The sequence below is a fragment of the Ursus arctos genome, unplaced genomic scaffold (assembly GCF_023065955.2).
Source record: "Ursus arctos isolate Adak ecotype North America unplaced genomic scaffold, UrsArc2.0 scaffold_9, whole genome shotgun sequence".
In the NCBI taxonomy this organism is placed as follows: domain Eukaryota; kingdom Metazoa; phylum Chordata; class Mammalia; order Carnivora; family Ursidae; genus Ursus; species Ursus arctos.
In genome coordinates this window covers 61596897-61619310 of record NW_026623111.1, presented here as the reverse complement: position 1 = coordinate 61619310, position 22414 = coordinate 61596897, and the positions used below count along the sequence as shown (strand labels likewise).

Below are 22414 nucleotides of genomic sequence, written 5' to 3'. Positions count from 1 at the left end.
TACTAAAACTATTCTTGAATTCTTTTCCTCATTTATTGTATTTTACTAAGCTATGATTCCCTTTTTTAAAGTCTATGAATTGAGTTTAGCTATTTTTATGGATTGAATGTTTGCGTTCCTGTCCCCACCCCCATCCATACACTGAAGTTCTAATACACAGTGTGATGGTATTAGGAGATGAGGCTTTGGGAAGTGATTAGTTTTAGATGAGGTCAAGAAAATGGAGTGCCCATGATGGAATTTGTGTCTTTGTAAGAAAGGGAAGAGACTCTTTTTATTTCCACCATGTGAAGACACAGCAAGATGGCAGCTGTCTGCAAACCAGGAAAAAGTTTCCAACCAAGAATCAACCATGAGCCACACAGGCTACGGGATTTTGTTATAGCAACCTGAGCTGACTATGACAACTATCAAAACATCATTCTAGCTTTTTCTTTGGCCCAGTTATAGACACGTGTCATATCAATCAATCTTATAATGCTTACCTGGAATATGCATTATTTGTTTAAAATAACTATTCATCACTTGTAAGTGATTAGGGCTTCTGTTCTTTGTTTTAAGTTTATTCTTAAAAGTTTCTGACATAAAAATCTATGGAAACCTTCAGATTTCATGCGGCACCATTTCAGACTTATTTTGAACTCATTTTGAGCTTGTCTGCAAAAGCAATCTTAGTGGTGAAGGCCGTTGTTAATTGGAAATATAAAACCTAAATAATTACCTGTATAATAAAATCCTCATTTCATTTTTTTAATAGTACATCATTGTTTAGGAAAATTGATTTTAAGTCTTTCTGGCCCAAGCTCTACTCAGCATTTATGCTATAGATTGGAACTCTAAACTTGAGTAGATAAAATAAGCCAATTCCATTGTCACTCAGGCTGATTCTGATAGTTATTAAATTTGACAATAGCATATTTACATTATCACAATATACTTTGCTTTAAAATCATGAAAATAATTTGCAACCTATATGAGAATAGAATAAATTGGGGATAAAACTGCAGAATATCTTTCAAAAGAAAAAAAGTGCAATATAAGATAAAACGTTACATAGCCGAAGATTTATTTAGTAAGTACTTGAATTCGAATTGGGTCTATCACTCAGAGGGTTTTTTTTCTTTTAAAGAGTTTTCCTATTTACATAAAATATTTTTTGATTTGTGAAAATTCCATTTGATGACTTTTTCATGAATATATTACTTGCCTCTTTATCAGTCTGTATTTGGTCAGGAAGATATTAATATTACAAACAGAAAAATATAACCAGGAATTGGATACAAAAGTGTTGCAATGGCTGGAGGAGCAAAAGAGAGGAGGCGAAGTAACCCTGATCTTAGAAACTATGCAAAGGTGCTATTTCTCCTAGGATAGAGGACGGAAAATCATCCAGATCCCATGATCACTGTGTGGCTGAGGTTGCTGTAACTGCTGTCCCTGGAGCCAGTTGAAAGAAACCAGGATCTTATACCACAACTAACATTGCAAAATCCCAAAGCCTGTAGCTATCACAACGGATTCAGATCCCACGAACACTGCTCCATAGCGGCTTCTGAAGCACCTCTCGCCTCCACCAACTCTACAACAGGAGCCTGAGTGGAAATCTGGAGTCCATACTGCCAGAGAGGAGCCCGTATGTTTGCTCTTATTTCTGCCACTGCCAGAGTTAATGCCTAAAAGAGAAAAAAGAAAAATACCTTTTTTCCTTTCACTTTATCACTTTCCACTACTTCCCATTGCCAGAATATAAAGGGAAGCCAGCTGGGAAGGGTGGCTGGGAATTATAGTTTCCAGACATCTAGCCCCCATGGCACAGAACAGAGCACAGAATGATGGAGATGGACAAAAACCCAAACAAACAAACAAACACAACCAACCAGGTAAATCATGTATACTATATAGTATACAACTGGTAAATACTTTTTCTCTTTTTCAAACACTTGAAAGATATAAAAATTAATATAATTATTATACTTGTAATATTTATTAACAATTATTTGATACTTTGAACATTTGCTTTGAACATGATTTAATAGGAAATCTTGACTGCATCCATACATACAAATAATATGTGCTTAGAAAGTCAAATAAAAGTCTTATTACCTCAGAGAGACAAGAGGACTTCTTAGTCATCTGGACACACAAATCCCAATTTGCTCCAGCTGTCTCAGCCCATTCTCATCTCAGAGGCAACTACTGCAGTTGCAGGCTCTGTTCTGACCACTTGCAGTACTTCTCATGCTGACCCCCTGAAGTTAGACTATCAGCTCTGGGCACCTCACTCCTGAAAAACTGACTCACATTTGAAGTTTCCATTACCCCTTTAGTCTGGGTCTATAAGAACTCATAGAACTCAGGAAGGCACTATACTTATCATAACAGTGTTATTATAGCAAGAAAAGAAAGATACGAATCAACCAGACAAAAGAAGAGGTGCATAGTGTGAGGCCTGAGAGGGTTCCAACATAAAGTTTCCAGTGTCATCTCCTTGTGGAACCAGGATGTATCACTCTCCTAGCACATCGGTGTGTAACAACATGCACAGAATATTGCCAACAAGAAGGCTGCCTCCAGTATTAGGGTCCCATTAAGTGAACATGATTGATTGAATCATTGGCTATGTGATTGCACTCAGTCTTCAGCCTCTCTCCCCTCCCTGGAGGTCTGGTTGATATCATGTGACTCAAAGTCAAAACCCTCTAATTATATTCTTGTTTTTTCTGGATGTGGTCAGCCTCAATCTTGAGTCTGTCTCATTACTCCAAACTATTTAGGGGCTCACCATAAATAACAAGCACACTCTTATCACTCTGGGAATTCCAGAGATTTATAGGCTACCTCTCAGGAACCAGGGGAGAAATGCCAGGCAAATTCTTAAATAAACAGAACTAATACACAGGACTAGTTTTTAAGCCAATCCTTAACAAGATGGCAGACTCCTAGAGCCTTCTCACATGTGAATAAATGAGATCTGAAATTGTTCCTGCTGCTCTAAACCTGGCAAACAGAGTCAAATAAGTCTCGTCTCTCAGGGTTACTGGAAAATGACTCTGTATCTCCGTGATTGGCAGCTCCACTATGGACACGTTCCATCTGCACTTAGGAACAAAATTGCATTTAATCGTTATAGTTAAACTCTGCCCAAGGCTTTCCACTGTCTTACCTGTGCCCATCCATTTAGATCCCTTGAACAATGACTAAAGCATGGATTTGGACTGAGAAACTTAATCCCCTCTGGACAAGGGGACCTGGGACTGTTGACCTCTTTCTACTCTCCTTGTCAGTTCACCAGTAAGGACCCAACAGAATGTGTACAGGTTATGACAAGATAAAGAATTAGATTGCAGACAAGAGGCGTATCATTAATGTAAGCCTGCCAGGTATTTTTAATAGAAGGAATTGAAAAAAATTATTTCCTAATGTATTGTATTGAAAAGAATATTTCAAAACAACTTAGAAAGAAAGTCAGATCTGATGATTTTCTTTGACTGTTATTTCATTCATTCCTAAGAAAATTGTTAAGCTTTATAAAATGCATAAATGATTCTTTCATTTGTTTTAGTAATCTTTTCAACTATATGATCAGGTTGATTATAAGATTATTAAGCTGGCTTAATGTTACCTACTGTTGGCATGGTATTTTAGGAAATATAGTAAGAATGCTGAATGTGGAACTGAAAAATAGCTTAAGTATTACTGTCCATAGTCTTCGTTAGAATAATCATTACTAGGATTATTTCAGTGAAATTTCAACAGAGAAATCTATGGTAGATTGAATTATTGATGAAGATCATTTAAATCCCTCTAGTCATAATTACACCTATACTTTGAAACGAAGTGTACTTTCCTAACCCTCAGCCACGTGACTTGCTTTGGTCAAAAAAATGTTAACAGATGTGACATAGCAGAGGACTGAAATGTACTGGTGCTTGGCTAAGCATCCTGCAATTCTGCAGTTACCATGAGAAAATCTTCCCCTGGGTAGCCATTACAACTGTAGCCTGGACCCCAGAATTATCACACATGGAGGAGATCTGAGCTTACCCTTCAGTGGAGACTAAATGAACTCAGACCCAACCCATAGCTTGCAGCCAAGACCAGCTGAGCCCAGCCTAGTCAGTCAAGCCCTTGTTATTAACATGCAAAAGAGAATAAATGATTGCTGCTTCTAAGCCACTGGATTGTGAAGTGATTTCTAAGTGGTGTTTTGTGGCAATATTGACTAATGCAGAAATTTGTGAGCTTTGGCATGGCAAATATTTGAAATACATCCATCAGTTTTGGGATTGGATGGTGGAGAACAAAGAAACTTTGAGAAAAGCCAGAGACACAACACATGTTTAAACTGTCACCTATGAGAACCTCAAAAAGAGAAAAGAAATACCTATTGAATTTCCAGCACTGGAAGAAAAGTTTTGAGGCAAAAGTTGAAAATGTGCTGATTGTTACTAACTGCATTTGATAAGGTCCTGCGATATTGAGATGAGCTCAGAAAAGAACTTACTGGTAAATAGGAATAAATAATTGTTGTTTTAAGCCACTGTGTTTTGGAGTGGTTTGTTACACAGCACTATTGTGGCAGTAGCTGATAGATATGGAACCTAAAACCTACATTAGTTTAATCCAACAGCACTATGGTCCTACTTCCCTCTACAAATATTGGCCAACCTATGTTGGGTGTCATGAGGAATACAAAAGAAAGGGAAAAATTGACCTTACAGAATTATTGATATTTTTGGTTTTATTTTTAGATGAAGTAATTTGAAACATAATATTTATTGAAAAGGAAGTTAATACTTTAAAAATATCAATAATTTTATAAACACAAACTGCTTCACATTACCTACAGATCTTCCTTAACTTACAATGAGGTTATAGTCAGATAAATTTATCATAAATTAAAAATAACATAGTCAAAAATTCATTTAATATATTTAGCCTACTGACTATCATAGCTGAGCTGAGCCTACTTTAAATGTGCTCAGAACACTTACATTAGCCTACATTGGACAAAATGATGTAACACAAAGCTTATTGTATAATAAAGTGTTGAATATGTATGTAATTTATTGAATACTGTACTGAAAGTGAAAAACAGAATGGCCGTGTGGGCACAGAATGCTTGAAAGTGCATCAGTTCGTTAGCCTTACGATTTCGTGGCTGACTGGGAGCTGTGGCACCTGCCGCCCAGCATCACGAGAGCATTGTACTGCATCTTGCTAGCCCAAGAAAAGATCAAAGCTCAAAATTTGAAGTACAGTTTCTACTGAATGCATATTGCTTTCACATCATTATAAAGTCCAAAATTTTAAGTTGAACAATCATAAAATTGGGGACTGTCTGTTTATAGTTTTAAATAGGCTCTGGCATCCTTACTACAAGACATATTTTTAATATCGAAGGATTGATAAAAACTGAATAATTCAACAATTAAATTACGTTCTACTTCCTAGTTTCACCTGTCAGTGAAAGAACAATAAATATTCTCGTATTTATTTAAATTGCTGGTTAATGTACCTCTGACCAAATTAAGACATCCCAGAGTTGAACGGAACCAATATGGCCAGTGTGATTAATTTGGTTTAAATAACTACTGGAGTCTTAATTCTATGAAGAGACCTCATAAATTCTAGCATGGTACAAGCCAACAAGGTTGCAGTGCCAGAGTTAATGTTTATGCCTGTGTCCTGGCTCAGTGCATTATCCCCAAACCAAGACTAACCCAAAAGCAGTCCAAACATGAGATGGGCTGCCAGAGTAGATGTCCAGCATTATAGCAACTTGTACATATTTATTCACCTCAGTTGTCTGATTGGGAAAGAATATCTACATCTATAAAGGGTAAGTACCTGGCACACAATGGTACCATAAAATTGTCATAAAATGAGAGTGTGAACATGATTATTACGTGGCCAAGAAGTTCACCATCTGACAGATACAACAACAAAGGCCACACCTTGTATTTTCGTAGGGAAATTTTGTGCACAATCTCAATTTATTTTTTTACCCTCCCGTCCTCTGGTAGCCCACCTCTCCAGAGAGAAAAATAAAATTGAAATATGGGCACAAATCAGAACAGGAGAGGAAAATCCTCGCTGTTCCTAGGAACCCACGTAAAACTTTCAAAATTTCAATTGTGTCAAACATTCCAAGTTTAATATAAATATTTAAAAATATTTTCTCACTGTATACATGTAAACATATCCAGAAGGCTCATCCAGTAAAACTAAATGATTTCTTGTCCCTCAGTGAGCTTTCCACTTTGAGTCACGAACCTCAGAAGCTCCATGATCCTCACAACAGGGAGACGTTACCACACGCCACAGATTATATTTTTCGTTTCTTTCTTTTATAGCTGGAAAAAAAAATTGTTTCTATTTCTTAACTTGCGATTTTATTCCCTATGCCAAACCAGACCTTTGGCTGTCCTTTCCCTAAAAATATAAGTTTTCTTAGTATTAAGGACTTCTAAATTTTTTCCAGAAGAAGAGGTTTGTTATTTTTACTTAGTTTTTGGTTTTGTTTGCCGAAAAATGAGATATAGGGAGACACACTATTTTTAAAGACTATTTAAATTTGATGGATGATGACCAACCTAAAATATGTACAATTAATATGGAATATGAAAACTCAGGAGACATTTCTATATCAGAGACATGAGGCATTAGTAAGAGCAAACTGAATGAACTCTTGGAGTAAGATTTGCTTCTGTAGAGTTCTCTTGTGACAAAAATCCCTTGTTGATACCTTCCAGATCAATCAAAATATTAAAGACAAGGTTAGTTACATCCGTCAAATGCAGTAAGACCCACTGGAATCACGGCTACGGAATTCTGGGTATCACTTGCCCAGGAGGTTCACAAGCAGTAACAACAAGCTATTAGCATGTTTCCCACAGACAGGGCAGAGGATGACTGAATATTTAACTAGTGCCAAAACATCAGAGTGTACCTCTTCTACTTAAGAATGGAACGTGTCAGCTCCTAAATTTTGTGTATTTTCAAGCAGTTAGCACAGTTTACTGTCTGAAAACCAACGCGTCATTGCTATTTTTTTTTAAGGTTTATTTATGTATTTTAGGGAGAGAGAGAGAGAAAGAGAGAGCAGGGGGAGCGGCAGCGGGAGAGGGAGAGAGAGAAGCCTAGAGCAGACTCCCTGCTGAACATGCAGCCCAATGCGGGGCTCCATCCCAGGACCCTGAGATCATGACCTGAGCCGAAATCAAGAGTCAGCCACTCAACTGACTGAACCAGCAAGGCACCCTACGTCACTGCTGTTTTTACAGCAAATCGCTTCATAAATGTTAAGTTAAAAGATAATTTTGTACATCTAACCATAATCGGCAGGCAGGGATAATGTGTTCCATGTATATTTTATCATTGACCCAAGAGGGAAGAGCAGAAGGAGGAAGGGAAACCACTGCTCACTTTTTGGCATACAGTAATGGCTGTTTTGTAAAAAAGTAGATGAATCCAGAAAGCACACATTCAGTTGTTGGGAGAATATGATGTCATCCCATCAAGAGAAACTGTTCAGGTTTCTATGGTATTTTACATCTGCAAGCCACAGCATTATTTCCATCAGCTGTTAATGCTGCTACTAAAATTAGGGCCAGGAACTCCACAGCTAAAGTGACTTAAGTGGGTTTGGAAATAACATTTGTTCATACTCTCTTTATAGGGTTTGGGTAAGTACGGTACGTTGAAGGAGCTCATTTGTGGGATTTATTTCTACATAAGTAGCTGTAGCCAACTTCAAGGGCTATGATGCCTATTTGAGATTTCTCAATTCTACTTCAGTGGGTTGGAATGCCCTGATCCAGTTTGGCTCAGAGATAATATTTCCTCTGGACTGGGGTTGTAAAGAAAGCAATTTAAAATGCATAAACACAGTGCCTGAGCCATGCTGTATATCCACCACCCAGCAGGGCATTCACACTAAGCACTGCCTCACTTCCTAACTACTCAGCTGAAGTCCTTGCTCCCTTCCCAGCTATTATTATTCATGTGAATTTGTACCAATGGGGTCCAGGCAGAATAAAAAGCATCATATTGAAACATCATGGAATAACTTGAAATTTCTAAGACCAAATTTCCCCCAGAATATGCTTTACAAAATGAAGAATCAGAAATTTTTATTTTACCTTAATCTTTGGTGTAGTAAAAAAAAAAAAAAAAAAAAAATATATATATATATATATATATATATATATATATATATATATATATATAACTGGATGTCAGGAAGCCTGAGTTTTAGTTTTGACTCAGACACCAAATAGGTAGGTAATTTAACCAATATATATAAGTGTTCACTAGGTGATGATCATAGTAGTAGACGCCAGAATCTAGAGGAAATTCCTAGTTCTTACTCTTACAAAGTCTACAGTCTAGTGGTGGAAGCTAAGTGAGTATTTCATTTTGGCGGGTAAGAACATTATCAGTCTATAGACCCTATCAGCAAAGGGGACTAGTTAAAGCAGCTATTATTTTAGCTGTGATTTTATGATTTGGTGTAAAAAAATGTATCTCACAAGTCAAAAGTTTTCACAATGAACCATATATCAAGCACTAGGCACCGTACTTTACATGCATGCTGTCTCTTAATTCCCACAAGGACACCATGAGGCGAGGTACTAATGCAGACGTGTTATATGCCTGGCCCAAGGTCACAGAGCTGGTAAGTGGCAGACCCAGAATCAGGATGCCAGTCTGTCAGCCTCCAGGGCCGTGCTCTTACAACTGATGTAAACCACTTCAAAATAGGAGTAAACCAAGACTGTCCATCAGAGATATGATTAAGATGGAAATATAGCTCATAAGATAAAAGGTCATGATGCATTTTCAGGATGGAACTGATGTGTTGAGGGGAAGATTGAGAGGAATCACTTCTAGATCACATCTGCTTAGAGATTAAGTACAGATATGTACTATTATATTCCATAATTTATGGTTTCCTTATTAAATAATAATCAAGAGAAGAACATGAGCCGGAATGTGGTGGTTGAGGATCATAAAACATGTTTTTGTCTGCATACGTTTATTGCTGGCTGGCTGATGTGGAAACCATGCGACAATCCACAGAGGCCCCAGCAGGGTGTCCTGGAAAGAGACTGGCCCCGGGAGCCCGACTCCTGCCAATGACTCTGCATGACATTGGGAACTCATTTCCTTGAACTAGTATTCAGGGCTTCTCTCCGAAAAATGAGGACAATGGATCTAGTCCAGTTTTTAGCTTTTTGTGACTGTTTCCAAAGGAATTAAGCTCCATGATAGAGTCTGACTTTGGAAGTAGAAAGCGCAGTATCCACTAAATATATATATTGATTAGACTTTCCCGTCTAATCACTTTAGAATTAGAAACACTTTCCTGTCTCTAACCCTCACGGGAACACACACACCCCTTCTCTCTCCCTCTCATTCACTCTCCCTCTCCCTCTCTCTCTCTCTTACCGGCCTAATCTCCAGTCATTCCTTCAGGTCTCAACTTAGAAATCCCTCTGTTAGGGAAGCTTTCACTGACACCCAAATTCTTAGTTAAGTGTTTTCCTGACTCTACATGAGAACTCTGTGCTTCCTCTGTCACGAGATGTTGTGAAGGTTGGGCTCGATAAGACATGTGCAGTGCTTGTATCATGCTCGGCTCATAAAAGTACTCAGTAACTATTAGCTAGCAGAGTCATCACCATCATCATCATGATTATCGAGCTTGTGACAGTATGTTATTCGTCTCTTGGAATCTCTGTCTCATTTACTAGGTGTTAGGTTTAGCAGGGCCCATAACGGTCTGACCTACTGTTGCATCGTCAGCAGCTTAGCACAGTGAGTGACAAGAGCAGGGAAATATGTCTTAATTAATGTTAAATAACACATAGCAGTTTACATAAGGAGACTTTCATTTATGCAGCAAAACAAGATAAGCCTCTAAACACTTACATTCTAGTGACATAGACTGAAACCTGCAATTGAAATTCATTATGTTATGACGATTATAATCAAGATATGAACTAAATTTTACAGAGATGTAGAAAAAGACGTAATTGGTCTTGCCTGGGAGGGGAAGTATACAACATTTGAGTTGAGCCTTGTAGACCCAGAGTGATTTCACCAAGCAGTACAGGTGTGAGAGAAGGGTTATATCGCACAAGAGAAAAATGGTATAAATAAAAACACAAGGTGGGAAACTGTAGGATATGTTTCTACTGCTGACTTCCTAGATTCTTGAAAGGGTGCACTGGGTGTCAGAGAGAGGGTTATTGGAGAGTAAAGGGAGATGACATAGGAAGATAGTTAAATTTAGGCTTTTAAATATCTTAAATGTCATGCCATTATATCGTGATATGGAGCTTTCAAAATGCTTTTCATCATCTCTTAGTCACGGCTCAACACCATGTAATCTGTATCTCAACTTTTATGAAAAGCTAGGTAAGCATTCACCACAGCTATTCACTTGGGATTATCTTTTGACTTTCTCTTTAACATTTCCTCTTTTCCAGCCTCCACCCCCATTTCTGGAACACCTCTCAAATTCGGATAATTATGCCCACTCTTTGCTGCTGAGTTCAAATCATTAAAATATTACCTACCTGATCTCTTATTTGCAATAGATCATTCAGTGAGGTCATAATCAGTGAAATTACCATGAATCTAGTGAATAAAAACAGATGCTAGGAAAAACACTTTAAAAGCCTGTGTGGCTCTGTCAGTTGAGCTCCCAACTCTTGATTTCGGCTCAGGTCATGATCTCAGGGTCTCAAGATCCAGACCGGCGTCAGACTGAACTCAGTGAAGAGTCTGCTTGTTCCTCTCCCTCTGCTCCTCCCCTCCCCCACTCTCTCTCTCAAAAAAATAAAGAAAATCTTTTGAAGTTTAAGTGAACAATATATAACAAATATTCTCACAAATATAGTTTGCCGTAAAAAACATTTCTGATCTCTGGGTTATAAATCAATATTCTTTTAATCTATTTATACATTTTTTTCGTTATTATAGAAAGGTCTTTTCTTAGAGAAGTGAGTAAAAATTCGCTTCCTGATAAGATTCAAAATAAATATTGATTATTTTATTAAAGTTTGCAAAAATCATGATTTTCCAATTCTATTATTCCATCAACATCTACCAGTAAGAATTCTTCTCAAAGAACTTGCCTTTTCAGCCAGCACTATTTAGTTAGTTTCGAAGTCATTTCATCAAGGAAAAACAGGTTAAATTTTTAGTTTTTGTTTTTTGCTTTTGATGTTAATGAATTAAGTTTTGTTTCGTTGGTTCTCTCTCTTACATTATGAGCCTATGGACTTTTACATAACAAATTTTTTCTAATAAATTGTATTTATTATTCTTTTTGATGCTTAAATTTTACTGTCTCTCGGGGCGCCTGGGTGGCACAGCGGTTAAGCGTCTGCCTTCGGCTCAGGGCGTGATCCCGGCGGTATGGGATCGAGCCCCACGTCAGGCTCCTCCACTATGAGCCTGCTTCTTCCTCTCCCGCTCCCCCTGCTTGTGTTCCTTCTCTCGCTGGCTGTCTCTATCTCTATCAAATAAATAAATAAAATCTTTAAAAAAAAAATTTTTTTTTACTGTCTCTCTGTGTTGAAATCCTCTTCATTTTGGCTTCTATGGCCTTTTGTGGTAATCCATTTTCTTTGATAACTTGCGTTTTGGCCTCCCCCAGATCTCAGCTTCATCTTATATAACTTGGCTTAGACTTAGAAATAGTCATTCTTCTGGTGCTTTTATGGAAATAAATAAATCCAAACCATAATCCAGGTAATGGATACACTCATTGCTATTATTATTGCTTTTCAGTGGACAAAACCAGGAAATGAGGTGGTGGCGGTTATTTTTGTCAATTCATGCAGGTATTTCCAATTCAAACTGAATTACATGATTTTTGTTTACTTGTTTTCATACCTATCTCTCTTTTTCCGTCTTACAATAAAAAATTTTTTGTGCTAACACATTAATAAAATTGCTTTCTTAGCCCTGCTTGTCTACAAAACAGAACCAGAGGCAGATTTCCTATTAAGCATTTATTTATTGGAAGATGCAAACCCAGGACATGTGGAGTGAGGGTAAAAGGGAATCGAGGCAGAGGAAGAAGCCTCATCATGTGAGAAACCTTCCAATCAGGCTTTCAGAAACCACTGGCATCAGTATAGTCCTCAGGGGGTAAGAGGAAATGAAAGAATTATTTTCAGTCTCCCTCCCGACTCCTGGCTTATTGTCAAAGTTTGTCTCAAGAGTTGTTAATGGTCCTACACTTTCACATGTGTTGCCTGGACTTTTCCAGGAAGCCTAAGGTCACCTGATTCCACACTCTATTAGGCCACGTATCATCTGAGTACACAGCAGTTAGAGGAGCTAGAGCACCTTTGGGTCTGGTCAGGTCAGGCATGCGCACTGGAGCTGACGCGGCTCCCGCCGTGGCGGACATGATAAAGCTCGAGCCGTCATTCGGAGTCCAAGACAACTGGGCAGTATTCGGATAGGAGGCCGTGGCAGCAGCAGCTGGGGCTCTCTCCTGAGCAAGCAGGCAGGTGCCAAAGAGTCCACAATGGTAGAGCCCTGTTTTCACATTAAAACTGAATTTAAATCTTTAAGCCAAATTATATATTTTCATTTAAAAAATGAATGGAAGAAAAAAAATAATCCTGTTATTTATCTGATTTTTAACAGTTATCCGTGGAACTTTATAAATTGGGTCCTATACAGTTTCTTATTTGCTTTATGCTAACACACACATACACACACACACACACACACCAAACACACGCACGCACACACACACACACTAAAGTTAATGGTTCCAATAATATTTCTAACAATTAGATTAATGAATGAAATGTAAGACTTTTTTGAAGCTCAGTTTTTAATATATTTCATCAAGGATCTACAGTCAAAATACCTGGTATAAAAGTCAATTACAATAAGTATTTTCTTGGTGTGTTTATCTCACCAACTTGAGATATAATTGGTTCATTCATTTCAATTTGGTTCAGTGTTTTAGGAATATATATATTTTTCCATTTTGAGGTAATTTATTTTTGGAGTATGAAAATTATATATGTTCCCAAGGTGAGAATTACATAAGAAGACATATTTAGAGAAGTCCTGTTCTGTAAGTTAACTGCCTTCTTTATCTTATACTCTTTCCCATTTAATTAACAATTTTCATAACATTGATTTATCCTTCAAAATTTCTTTTTACAAATATATATCTATACCTACATTTCACTACCACTTACACAAAATATAATTTACTTTAAAAAATGTTCTGCATCTTGATTTTTTCTTTTTTATTTAATATATCCAGTCATTTCAGGTCAGTATAAGCAAAACTTCTTCATTCCTTTCAGCGTCTACATAATATTTGCAATTTAATTTTAAAGAAAACTAAACCAGAGGTACTGTAGTTCCTTATTTTTTATTCTCCAGTGACAGTACCATTTTGGGTGCCCTGATTTGACTTAAAGCATAATTAAAGAAATACTATAGTAAGTGTTTCAGTGTTAAAACTGGAATGTTTGCAAATACTTCCTCCTTTTCTCAGGTCATCTTATTAGAACACCTAATCCCTCTAGAAAGCTCTCTATGGACTGAATGTTGATATCCCCATAAATTCATATATTGAAGTGCTAGCCCCTGGTGAGATGGCATTAGAAGGTGGGACCATTAGGAGGTAATTAGATTCACTTGAGGTCATGAAGGTAGGGTCCTCATAAAGGGATTAGTGTCCTTGTAACAGGAGGAAAAGAGACCAGAGCTCACTCTCTCCCCACCATACGAGGACATAGTAAGAAGGCAGCCTCTGCAAGCCAGGAGAGGGATCTCAACAGAACCAAATTGGCCAGCACCTTATTCTAGACTTCCTAGCCTACAGAGCTATGAGAAGTAAATATCTGCTGTTTAAACCACCCAGTCTATGACGTTTTGTTATAGCATCTCAAGCTGATTAAGATAAAGTTCAACATTATTCACCCATTGCCGGACCTAAATAAAATAAATAACTTCATTACATCTGTGGCGTGTGGTTAGGTGGACTTATTTGACCTGAGGTTTGTTTTTGTTGTCGTTTTCACCCAAAGCTTCAACGGCTATCTTTTACCTCACATAGCAAATGAGGAGCCATCTTCTTTGGAACAATCCAACGACAGGCACGTCTTTCCTGTAACACTCATCCTCTCTGTTCGGAGAGTCTCCACCATGGGCTTGTTTAGCCTTCCCACATAGACTTGGATCTCATAGACTTCAGCCTTTTTCAATCTGAATAGAGAAAAAAAATTAAGGCATATTTGGCAGAGCAAAGTACTATGATTATCTTTTTTTAATCAGGAAGAAAAATTACTTCCCATAGTCTCTTAACTCTAGTTCTTTAGAAATGTTATCAAATCATTTTCTTTTTTTTAATGTTTTTTTAAATTTTTATCTTATATTATTCTTTTATTATAATAATAATTTTTATTATATTATGTTAGTCACCATACAGTACATCCCTGGTTTCTGATGTAAAGTTCGATGATTCATTAGTTGCGCATAACACCCAGTGCACCATGCAATACGTGCCCTTCTTACTACCCATCACCAGCCTATCCCACTCCCCCACCTCCCCCCCCGAAGCCCTCAGTTTGTTTCTGAGTCCATAGTCTCTCATGCTTCATTCCCCCTTCTGATTTCCCCCCCTTTCTTTATCCCTTTCTTCTCCTACTGATCTTCCTAGTTCTTACGTTCCATAGATGAGAGAAACCATATGATAATTGTCTTTCTCTGTTTGACTTATTTCACTTAGCATTATCTCCTCCAGTGCCGTCCATGTTGCAGCAAATGTTGAGAATTCGTTCTTTCTGATAGCTGAGTAATATTCCATTGTATATATGGACCACAACTTCTTAATCCAGTCATCTGTTGAAGGGCATCTCGGCTCCTTCCACGATTTAGCTATTGTGGACAATGCTGCTATTAACATTGGGGGTGCATATGGCCCTTCTCTTCACTACATCTGTATCTTTGGGGTAAACACCCAGTAGTGCAATGGCTGGGTCATAGGGTAGCTCAATTTTTAACTTTTTAAGGGACCTCCACACTGTTTTCCAGAGTGGCTGTACCAACTTGCATTCCCACCAACAATGTAGGAGGGATCCCCTTTCTCCACATCCTCTCCAACAATTGTTGTTTCTTGCCTTGTCAATTTTTGCCATTCTAACTGGTGTAAGGTGGTATCTCAGTGTGGTTTTGATTTGAATTTCCCTGATGGCTAATGATGTTGAACATTTTTTCATGTGTCTGTTAGCCATTTGTATGTCTTCATTGGAAAAGTGTCTGTTCATATCTTCTGCCTAAACATAATTTTTTGAATTTGGTTAAGTTTTTTATTTTAATTCCAGTATAGTTAACATACAGTGCTAAATTAGTTTCAGGTGTACAGTATAGTGATTCTATTCATTAATCAGTGCACATCATGATAAGTGTACTCTTTAATCCCTATCACATATTTCACCCATGCCCCCCTCACCTCCCCTCTGGCAAGGACTAGTTTGTTCTCTCTTGTTAAGAGTCTGCTTTTGGTTTGTCTCTCTTTCTCTCTTTTTTCCCCTTGTTTGTTTGTTTTGTTTCTTAAATTCCACATATAAGTGAAATCATATGGTATTTTTCTTTCTCTGACTGACTTATTTTGCTTAACATCATACCCTGTAGATCCATCCATGTCATTGCAAATGGCAAGATTTCATTCCTTTTTATGGCTGAATAATATTCCATTATATATATATATATTCCATTATATTCCATATATATTCCATTATATATATATAATATACACACATTATATATATAATGTATATGATATACACACATTATATATGTGTGTGTGTATTATATATATATATATATATATATAATACACACACACACACACACACACACACACACCACTTCTTCTTTATGCGTTCATCTGTCAATGGGTACTTGGACTGCTTCCATAATTTGGCTATTGTAAATAATGCTGCAATAAACATAGAGATGCATATATCTCTTCAAATTCGTGTTTTTGTATTCTTTGGGTAAATACCCAGTAGTGGAATTACCGGATTGTAGTATAGTTCAAATTTTAAATTTTTGAGAAACCTCCATGCTGTTTTCCAAACTGGCTGCATCAGTTTGCATTCCCACCAACAGTGCAAAGGGGTTTCTTTTTCTCTACATCCTTGCCAACACTTGTTGTTTCCTGTGTTTTTTATTTTAGCCACTCTGGCAGGCATGAGGTGATAGCTCATTGGGTTTTGATTTGCATTTCCCTGATGATGAGTGATGTTGAACATCTTTTCATGTGTCTGCTGGCCATCTGGATGTCTTTTTGCAGGAATGTCTGTTCATGTCTTCTGGTCATTTTTTTTTAAAGATTTTATTTATTTATTTGAGAGAGAAAGTGAGCGAGCTAGAGAGAGAGAGCACATGAGCCGGGGGAGGGGCAGAGGGAGAGGTAGAAGCAGATGCCCCACTGAGCAGGGATTCCTGATGTTGGGCTTGATCCTGGGATTGTGGCTTAATCCTGGGACTCTGGTATCTCGATACTGAGCCGACGGCAAATGCATAACTGACTGAGCCACCCAGGCGCCTTCCCCCTCTGACCTTTTTTTCTTTTAATTTTATTTGTCTTCTTGCCCATTTTTAATTGGCTTATTTTGGGCGTGTTGAGTCATTTAAGTTCTTTGTATGTTTTGGATACTAACCCTTTATCAGATATGTCATTTACAAATATCTTCTCCCATTTAGTAGGTTGTTTTTTAGTTTGGTTGATTGTTTCTTTTGCTGTGTAGAAGTTTTTTATTTTGATGTAGTCCCAATAGTTTATTTTTGCTTTTATTTCCCTTGCCTCAGGAAATATGCCTAGAAAAATGTTGCTACAGCCAATGTTAGACAAATTACTGCCTGTGCTCTCTTCTAGAATTTTTATGGTTTCAGGTCTCACATTTAGGTTTTTAATTCATTTTGAGTTAATTTTGGTGTGTGGTGTAAGAAAGTGGTCCTGTTTCATTCTTTTGCATGTAGCTGTCCAGTTTCCCAACACCATTTGTTGAAGAGACTGTCTTTTTCCCATCACATATTCTTGCCTCTTCTGTTGAAGATTAATTGACCATAAAATTGTGGGTTTGTTTCTGGGCTTTCTATCCTGTTCCATTTTTCTGTGTGTCTATTTTTGTGCCAGTACCATATTGTTTTGGTTACTACAGCTTTGTCGTGTAACTTGAAATCTGGGATTGTGATACTTCCAGCTTTTGTTTTTCTTTTTCCAGATTGTTTTGGTTATTTGGGGTCTCTGTGATGCCATACAAATTTTAGGATTAGTTGTTCTAGTGCTGTGAAAAATGCTATTGGTATTTTGATAAGGATTGCATTAAATCTGTAGATTGCTTTGGGTAGTATGGACATTTTGACAATATTTGTTCTCCCAATCTGTGAATATGGATTATCTTTCAGTTTGTTTGTGTCATTTTCAATTTTTTTCATCAATGTTTGATAGTTTTTAGAGTAAAACTTTTTCACCTTCTGGTTGAGTTTATTCCTAAGTATTTTATTATTTGTGGTGCAATTATACATGGGTTTGCTTTCTTAAATTTCTCTTTCTGTTGCTTCATTATTAATGTATAGAAATACAATGGATTTCTTTTTTTTTTTTTAAAGATTTTATTTATTTATTTGACAGAGATAGAGACAGCCAGCGAGAGAGGGAACACAAGCAGGGGGAGTGGGAGAGGAAGAAGCAGGCTCATAGCGGAGGAGCCTGATGTGGGGCTCGATCCCATAACGCCGGGATCACGCCCTGAGCCGAAGGCAGATGCTTAACCACTGTGCCACCCAGGTGCCCCTACAATGGATTTCTGTACATTGGTTTTGTATCTCACAAAATTATGAATTAATTTATCAGTTCTAATTGTATTTTGGTGGAGTCTTTAGGGTTTTCTGTGTACAGTATCATGTTATCTACGAATAATGAAAGTTCCACTTCTTCCTTTTTTTTTTTTTTTTTTTTTGGTCTGATTGCTGTGACTAGGATTTCCAGTACTTTGTTGAATAAAAGTGGTAAGAGTGGATATCATTGTCTAATTCCCAAGCTTAGGGGGAAAACTCTCAGTTTTTCCCCACTGAGTATGATGTCAACTGTGAGTTTTTCATCTATTGCCTTTAATTATGTTGAGGTATGCTCTCTCTAACCTACTTTGTTGAGGATTTTTGTCATGAATGGATGTTGTACTTTGTCAAATGTTTTTTCTGCATCTACTGAAATGATTGTATGGTTTTTATCCTTCCTTTTATTAATGTGATGTGTCACACTGATTTGAGAGTATTGAACAACTCTTGAATCCAGGGAATAAATCCCACTTGATTGTGGTGAATGATGTTTTTAATGTATTGTTGGATTCAGTTTGCTAATATTTTGTTGACAATTTTTGCATCTATGTTCATCAAAGGTATTGGCTTGTAGTTTTTTGGGTTTTTGTTCTTTTTGTATTGTGTTTATCTGGTTTTGGTATCAGGGTAATGCAGTCCTTTTAGAATGAATTTGAAAGTTTTCTTTCTTCTATTTTTTTGGAATAGTTTGAGAAGAATAGGCATTAACTCTTATTTTTTAAAAAAATTTAAAAAGATTTTTAAAATTTATTTATTATTTATTTATTTATTTAGAGAGAGCATGAATGGGATAAAGGACAGAAGGAGAGGGAAAGAAAGAATCTCAAGCAGACTGTGCACTGAATTCAGAGCCCAACTCAGGGACCCTGAGATCATGACCTGAGCCCAAATTAAGAGTCAGAGGCCCACCCAACTGAGCCACCCAGGCTCCCCAGCATTAACTCTCCTTTAAATGTTTGACAGAATTCATCTGATCCTGGACTTTTTGTTTGTTGGGAGTTTTATGATTACCGATTCAATTTCACTGCTGGTAATCAGTATGTTCAAATTTTCTATTTCTTCCTGATTTAATTTTGGAAGGTTATATGTTTTAGGAACTTATCCATTTCTTCTAGGTTGTCCAATTTGTTGGCATATAATTTTTCATAATCTCATAATCCTTTGTATTTCTGTAGTGTCAGTTGCTATTTCTCCTCTTTCATTTCTGATTTTGTTTAGTTGAGTCCTCTCTTTTTTTTATGACTCTGGCTAAAGGTTTATCAGTTTTGTTGATCTTTTCAAAGAACCAGCTCCTGGTTTCATTGATCTGTTCTGTTAGTTTTATTAGTTTCTATTTCATTTATTTATGCTGTAATCTTTATTATTTCCTTCCTTCTGTTGGTTTTGTGTCTTGTTTGTTCTTCTTTCTCTAGCTCTGTTAGGTGTAAGGTTGGGTTGTTTATTTGACATTTTTCTTGTTTCTTGAGGTAGGCCTGTATTGCTATAAACTTCCCTCTTAGGATAGCTTTTGCTGCATCCCAAAGATTTTGGACCATTTTATTTTCTATTCAGTTGTCTCCATGTATTTTTTTATTTCCTCTTTGATTTCTTGGTTGACCCATTCATTGTGTAGCAGCATTAGATATAGCCTCCTTGTATTTGCGTTCTTGCCAGTTTTTTTCTGGTGATTGGTTTCTAGTTTTTAAGTGTTGTGGTCAGAAGAGATGCATGGAGTGACTTGGATCTTTTTGAATTTGTTGAGATTTGTTTTGTGGTCTAATACATGATCTATTCTGGAGAATGTTTCCTGTGCATTTGAAAATAATGTGTATTCCACTGTTTTAGGATGGAATGTTCTGAATATATCTGTTAAATCCATCTAGTCTAATGTGTCATTTGAATTCACTGTTTGGGTGATCTATCCATTGATGCAAGTGGGGTGTTAAAGTCCCATGCTTCTATTGTATTACTATTGAATACTTTCTTTGTGTTTGTTATTAACTGCTTTAAATATTTGGGTGTTCTCATGTTGAGTGCCTATTTACAATTTTTAGACCTCTTGTTGAATTGTCGCCTTAATGATTACATAGCGTCCTTCTTTGTCTCTCGTTATAGTCTTTGTTTTAAAGTCTGTTTTGTCCAATGTAAGTATTGCTACCCTGGCTTTCTTTTGACATCCATTTGCCTGATAAATGCTCCTCCATCTCTTCACTTTCAATCTGCATGTTTCTTTAGGTCTGAAATGAGTCTATTGTAGGCAGCCTATAGATGGATCTTCCTTTTTTATACATTTTGTCACCCTGTGTCTTTTGATTGGAGTGTTTAGTCAGTTTACATTCAAAGTAATTATTGATAGGTACGTATTTATTGACATTTTGTTATTCATTTTATGGTCATTTTTGTTATTTTTATTTGTTCCCTTCTTCTCTTGTTCTCTTCTCTGTTAGTTGTCTTTCTTTACTGATATGCTTGGATTCCTTTCTCTGTTTTGTTCGTATCTGTTACTGGTTTTAGATTTGTGGTTACCATTAGGTTTGTATATAATATCTTCTGCATATAGCAGTCTATATTAAGTTGATGGTCATTTAAATTTGAACCCATTCTTTACTCCTCTCCTCCCCACATTTTAGGTAAGTGCTGTCATACTTTACATCCTTTTATTTTGTGAGTCCCTGACTGATTTTTACAGATATACTTATTATTACTGCTTTTGTGCTTCCTACTTTCTTTACTCTTGTTTATGATCTTTCCACTCAAAGAATCCCTTTTAACATTTCTCATAGGGCTGAGTTAGTGGTCATGAATTCCTTTCACTTTTGTTTGTCTGAGAAACTTTTTATGTCTCCTTCTATTCCAAATGATAACCTTGCTAGATAGAGTATTCTTGGCTGCGTTTTTTTTCCTTTCAGCACTTTGAATATAACATGCCACTCTCTTCTGGCCTACAAAGTCTTTGCTGAAAAATCAGCTGATAGCATTATGGGGTTTCCCTTGTATATACCTGCTTTCTTTTCTCTTGTTGCTTTTAAAATTCTCTCTTTATCATTACTTTTTGCCATTTTAATTACTGTGTGTCTTCGTGTGGTCCTCCTTAGGTTGATTTTCTAGAGGATTCTCTGTGCCTCCTGGTTCTGGATTTCTGTTTCCTTCCCCAGATTCAGGAAGTTTTCAGTTATTATTTCTTCAAATAAATTTTCTACCCCTTTTTCTTTCTCTTCTCCTTCTGGGACACCTGTAGTGTGAATGTTATGATGCTTGATGCTGTCACTGAGTTCCTTAAGTCTATTCTTTTGCATATTTCTTTTCTCTCACTTGCTCAGTTTGATTACTGTCCATTACTCTGTCCTCTAGGCTACTAATTCATTCTTTTGCTTTTTATAGTCTACAATTTATGGCATCTAGTGTATTTTTAATTTCATTTATTGTATTTTTCATCTCTGATTGGTTCTTTTTTATCTTATTGTTAAGAGTCTCATTAATTTCCTCCACTCTTTTCTCAAGTCCAGAGAGTATCTTTATGATTGTTACTTTACACTTTCTATCAGGTATATTACTTATATCTGTTTTCCTTAGGTCTCTTGCTATGGTTTTGTCCTGTTCTTTCATTTGGGACACTTTCCTCTGTCTCCTCATATTGTCTAACTCTCTGTGTCTGTCTCTCTGTGTTAGGAAAGACAGCCATGTCCCCTGCACTGGAAAGTAGTGACTTTATGAAGAAGAGGTCTTTTAGTGCCCTGCTATGTAGCACCCCCTGTTCACCAGAACCTAGTGCTTTAGGGGTGTCTCCTATGTGTGTTGCATATGCCCTGCTGTTGTGGCTGAGTCAATTTTTCCTTCAGTCCAGTCATCTGCAATAGTTCTTTGCCTGTTCTGGGCAGTGATTGGTTCCTGTGGTGTTAATGGGCCAGTCTGGGGACTCCTTGGGCTTGAGTTGGGTCAGACCAGGTGTTTGCTAGAGATGTGGTGGTACCACACTGCCAGGCATTTTCCTTCTGTTGTCCCCTGAGAAGCTTTTTTTGGTATGTGGGGCCTGCAGTCAGACAACTTGTCTGCCTCCAATCCACTTCTGGGATCTACATCTGACAGGTGTGTATGGTTATCTTTCCTTCTCTCTGAAGCAGAAGTCACTTCAGAGTGGCACTGTCCACTGTAGTGAGTGCTTGCACACTGTCATGTCTGTGGCACAGCCCTGCATGAGCTCCCAGAGAGTATTGGAGAGGACAGATTCACTGAAGCACAGCACTGGGGGGCAATGTGGGCGGCTAGGCAGTGGTGTTAGCAAGCTTAGTGTGCCCTGGGTCCTCTGTGAGAGGGGCCCTGCAGGGCCAGGACTGCAGTGGGCTGTGCACAGGAGTAGATTGTTGGGAGCATAGTGTAGAGGGGAAGGGGGACAGTGCTAGCAAGTTAGGTAGCATGTCCCCCAGGTGGCCATGTGTTTACACTGAGGGGGGGAATGGTGCCTGTTAGTTTCTTTGTTCCTGGAGGAGTTCTCCAATGATTCTGTTCCTCTGGGACCTGATTTGAGATTAGC

At 37.4% G+C, this 22414-nt stretch overlaps 1 long non-coding RNA gene across 1 annotated transcript in view; it reads right to left on the bottom strand.

Annotated features, from left to right (window-relative positions):
• The window catches only part of LOC123001633 (uncharacterized), a 49021-nt gene that overhangs the window by 2854 nt on the left and 23753 nt on the right, over window positions 1-22414 (bottom strand). Inside the window, exons 4-5 of the long non-coding RNA XR_007187788.2 lie at window positions 14105-14262; window positions 12370-12564 (exon numbers count right to left, since the gene is read on the bottom strand). This is a non-coding gene — a long non-coding RNA (uncharacterized LOC123001633). The remainder of the gene's footprint in view (window positions 1-12369; window positions 12565-14104; window positions 14263-22414) is intronic.